This window comes from Lacerta agilis, chromosome 7 (assembly GCF_009819535.1).
Source record: "Lacerta agilis isolate rLacAgi1 chromosome 7, rLacAgi1.pri, whole genome shotgun sequence".
In the NCBI taxonomy this organism is placed as follows: Eukaryota; Metazoa; Chordata; class Lepidosauria; order Squamata; family Lacertidae; genus Lacerta; species Lacerta agilis.
The window spans coordinates 21,286,573-21,291,830 of record NC_046318.1 but is presented as its reverse complement, the minus strand read 5'-3'; positions in this window follow the sequence as shown (position 1 = coordinate 21,291,830).

The following is a 5,258-nucleotide window of genomic DNA, read 5'->3' as shown; positions in this document are numbered from 1 at the left end:
TTCCATTTGCTTGAATAACTACCGGTATTTGTTAGGGGTTTTGCAGCAATTACCGATTTCTGCAACATTTTAGTTAGGTAATTCCCAAAAGATGGTTTACGGAGAATGAAATCCAAAATCTTCTTACACCTGCAGTATTACAATAGTACATTTCATTCATTCATTTGTTTATTGCGGTTATAAACCAGTTCTATTATAATAGTATTAATTCCTTCAATTTAAGGTGGTGAACTGATTTGCTGCCATTATCACCATGTTTTAAAAGTAATTTGACTATTCCTTCTTTCAAGGAGAAACATCACAGTTCCAGATAAAGTATATTGGAGGGGAGCTTTGGGGGAGGGAATTATAGTTATCAATAATGACAATTATTTCTTTGATATGTACTACTTTCACCAATACAGTGGTACCTCGGGTTATGAACTTAATTCGTTCCAGAGTTCCGTTCTTAACCCGAAACCGTTCTTAACCTGAGGCGTGTTTTTGCTAATGGGGCCTCACGCCGCCGCCATGTGATTTCCATTCTCATCCTGGGGCAAAGTTCTCAACCCGAGGTACTACTTCCGGGTTAGCGGAGTTTGTAACCCGAAGCGTTTGTAACCCGAGGTACCACTGTATTTAATTTGGTATTTACCACATATGGGAGTCTCATATTTCCCTTTTTTAAAAACTAGCCTATAATATGATGTCTAACTGGGGCCTTTTCCCTGGAAAGTGAGCATAGTAATTGCGTCCTTAGCCTTACAGGAAGGAGGGACAATTAACCCATTTTTTTGTTTGGCTTGCCAGAACAATGGGTAAGATTTGCTTGCTCGGGCTATTCTGGAATCAGGGCTGAATTAGACATGACCAGCAATGACCTGAATCTTGGAATGTGGTCCATGCCAAGCAATGGTAGAGTAGATGTGAATGCTCAGCATACCCACATCTAGCCTCAACTTCAGACCTCAGAGGAGATGGAAAGGGTTTGAGAATGCCACACACCCCGCCTCCACCACACTGCTCCATTTAAAATTCCTCCCTCCCACTACTTTGCAGCTACCGTATTTGACACAAGTCACATTCTCCTAGGCCTAGTTTAACCAAACTTTGCACCAAGTGCTAATCAAAGCCAGAGTGGCACAGGTGACTACTTTTGCCTTGCTGGCAATATTCTTATTAGTGTGGCCTATAAATATTTTAACAAATAAATACTAATTGTGGTTCAAAATACTGTAGGTGATTTTTATTTTTATTTTAAGGTCAGGTTCAGGTCCAGTCGCTGAAAGAAAAACACCCGCACTCGGCAGCTTGAAGGAGTGGGTGTGTCAAATTTTGTTTGACAGGTAGAACATACATGTTTTTTTTTTTCATTTTTCATTTATCAGGCGAAATCGGATCCTACAGCAGTTTGCAATTAAAATCCTTCAAAATATAATGATATAAGCACAAGGGGGAGTGTTGGTGTGTTTGTGTTTCTGTACGGGGAAGTGGGTGATGCAGCTCACTGCCCTATTTTTATGGTTTTTCTTTCACGTGTTTTACTATCTTGCAAGTGCCTCTTGTGACTATCATCTCCATATTTAATTAAAGCTAATTGCAGTATCTTCCAAACACATGTGCCCTCTTTCCTGATTACTACAACAGATGTAAGGATAGTTTTTCTTGCATAACAAAAGAAGCTATGTATGATCTAGTTGAGATTCCTGTTTTTCAGGGGGTTAAACCAGATGACCCCTTGGGGCTCCCAGCTCTGATTCTATGAAGTTTCATCAAATATTCCAATGTTTGTTAGGTAGCATACTGAAAAGATGGAGCTGTCCGTTGTTAGAAATGAAGATTTCAGGTGGGGAGAGATCTGATCTTCCTCTTTGGCGATCACTCATAGCCGAGTAAGATTGTCTTCCATAAACATTGTTTTAACAATGAGTCCGTAAGTGACTGTGTAGGCCAATTCTGGATCCACATGTCCTTCCACAGTGGGGACATTGGTTTCCAGACAGGAGTTGATTACGGTGTGGATTTTCCAAGCGTGCCTTCCTCTTGGCACGTTTCTCCCTTGCATCCTGAGTTTGAGTGTCTTCAAAACCCATGACACCTTTGGTAAATGGAGCGCTCGCATGCAAGTGTTTCCCAATTGTTTATACTACATTTTTTTTTAATTTGCCTTGAGACAGTCTTTAAAACTCTTTTGTTGCTTTGGAAGATGATAATCGGGCATCCGCACAACATGACCAGTCCAACGAAGTTAATGTTGAAGAATCATTGCTTCAACACTGCTGAGCTTTGCTTCTTCCAGTACACTGCCTGTCTTCCCAAGTGATGTGTAAAGTTTTTCAGAGACACTGTTGATGGAATCTTTTGAGGAGTTGGAGATGGCGTTTATAAGTAGTCCACATTTCACAAGCATACAGTAAGGTCAGTAGTACAATAGCTTTGTAAACAAGCATTTTGGTTTCCCTGTGAATGTCCCAGTCCTCAAACACTCTGCACTTCAATTGGGAGAAAGCTGCACTCACAGAGCTCAGGCAATGCTGGATTTCGGCATCAATGTTGGCCCTTGTGGAAAGATAACTGCCCAGGTAGGAGAAGTGATCGACATTTTCCAACATTACACGATTGCGTTGGATTTGTGGTGCTACAGAGGGGTTATTTTGTACTTGTTGGTGCAGCACTTTGGTTTTTTGGATGTTGAGTGATAGGCCAAGCTTTTCGTAAGCTTCTGCTTATTTAGGATGGTTTGGAGGTAATCCTCTGAGCGTGCACACACTACATTGTCATCAGCATACTGAAGCTCTGTGACAGAAATTATGGTAATCTTACTCTTTGCTTTCAGCCTGCTCAGATTAAAGAGCTTTCCATGTGTTCGATATATGATTTCTACTCTGGTGGGGAGTTTCCCTTCGACAAAGTATAGGATAATGGCAATGAAAATAATGAATAGAGTTGGGGCAATAACACAACCCTGTTTAACACCTGATCCCACTGTAAATGGTTCACTTTGAGAGCCATTGTTATCTGCAATTGTTGCTGTCATATTATCATGGTGGGCAGCCAATTTTCAGAAGGACAGTCCACAGGACATTACGATTTACAGTGTCAAAAGCCTTAGTCAGGTTGATATATAGGGGTTGGTTTTGCTCTCTGCATTTTTCCTGAAGCTGTCAAGTAGTGAAAATCATGTCCACTGTCCCCCTAGAAGGCCGAAAACCATTTTGGGATTCAGGAAGGGTGACCTCGGATATTGTTAAGAGACGGTTTGCTAAGATCCTTGCAAGAATTTTGCCGGCCACAGCTAATAGAGAGATGCCTCGATAGTTTCCGCAATCAGTTCTGTCACCTTTTTTAAAGAGATTGATAATTTTGGCATCCCTAAAGTCTGCTGGGATCTCTTCTTTCTCCCAGATTTTTTCGATGAGCTTGTGAAGTTGTTGTGCAAGTTCAATTCCACACACATTGAAGACATCGGCAGGTATCCCATCAGATCCGCTGGCTTTGTTGTTTTTCATTTGGTTGATAGCTGTACACAGCTCTCGCAGATTTGGAGATACTGCAAGCTCATCTCTAACTTGGTTTTGCGGAATTTGTGAGAGCACCTCAGCAGCTACGGGAGAGTTGCGGTTAAGGAGATGTTGGTAATGTTCTTTCCAGTGCAGTGCAATAGCTTCTTTATCTTTTAGAAGTATAGTACCGTCTGCTGAGCTTAGGGGGGCATATGCCATGATTTAGTGGCCCATATTTGTGGCTTTAAAGAAACTCTGTGCATCATGAGTGTTGGCAAAGTGCTGGATCTCTTGAGCTTTTTTATCCACCATGTGTTTTTTAGTTCTCTGCTTCTTTTTTGAACCTCAGCCTTAGCGTTGGCATAGTTTTTTTTTTCTTAGTGGCACAGTTTCTATCTCTTTGCCAGATGTGAAAGGCCTTCATTTTCTTGTCAATCATGCGTTCAATCTCACTGTCATTCTCATCAAACCAGTCCTGGTGTTTCTTTGTTCACAGGCTGCAGTAATGGATGTTTTTAGCTTGGTCCGCTGTTCCTGTTATCAGGGAATTCTGAAAACAGGTGGTCCTTAAGAGTCGTTTGGAAGCAATCCCACTTAATGTGATCTTGAAGGGCTTGAGTGTTCTTTTGTGCCTTGGTTTCCTTCCTTGAAGCCTGCATTGAGGTATAATCTTGATAGCCATCATGGAGCGTATTAGTTGGTGATCTGTCCAGCAGTTGTCAGCACTTGTCATAGCTCTGGTAAGGAGCACACCACGGTGATCTTTAGCACGGACAATAACATAGTCTAAGAGATGCCAGTGGTTTGACCAAGGATGCCTCCATGAAGTTTTAATTTTATTTTTCTGTCGAAAGAGTGTGTTGGTAATAACAAAGTTGTGCGCTGCACACATCATCAATAGTAAGATTTCATTCTAGTTGCTGTTGCCAATTCCTTCTTTCCCAATAGTCCCAGACCACAGATCGAAATCTCACCCAACTCTTGCATTAAAATCACCTAGGAGGATAATTTTATCTTCCTTAGGCATCTCTGATAGGACGGCAACCAGCTGAGAGTAATTTTTTTCTTTAATGTCTTCATCGGCATCCAGTGTTGGTGCATAAGCGCTTATAATAGTAGCCTGTTGGTTTTTGGTGAGTTTTATTCGAAGGGTTGAAAATCGCTCATTAGTGCCAGTAGGGACTTCTGACAGGAGCTTCACAAGATCGTTTTTGATAGCGAAGCCTATCCCATGTATTCGATGTTCTTGTTCAGATAGACCTTTCCAGAAGAATGTGTAGCCTCCTTTTCCTTCCTTCAGTTGTCCCTCACCTGCTCTTCGAGTCTCTTGAAGCGCTGCAATATTGATGTTAAAACGTCGCAGCTGTCTTGCAATTATGGCAGTTCTGCGTTCAGGATGCTCATTATCTGTGTTATCTGACAAAGTCCATATACTGGTATTCCATGTTCCAAAGTTCAATTGTCTTTCACAACCGCTGGGAGGTGACCCCACTGGGTGCGGTAATCCAGTCAGGGAAAAAGGAGGCAGACTATGTTTAGGGCACCTTTTCTAGCCCCACCCCCTTTTTGGGGTGAACAGAGTGGATCCTAAAAAGGGCTGCTCAGTCATGGATACAGCTGCCTAGCTGCTCAACTGCTTCGTTCCTTGAGTCAGAATGACTGAATCTGTATCCATGACTAGGGGCTTCCAGATTTCACGATCCTGCTCCCATTACCATTTGCTGATCGCCATGGGACTTTTGGAGTTTGGGTTTGGGATGGGTTTTGGAAGACGCC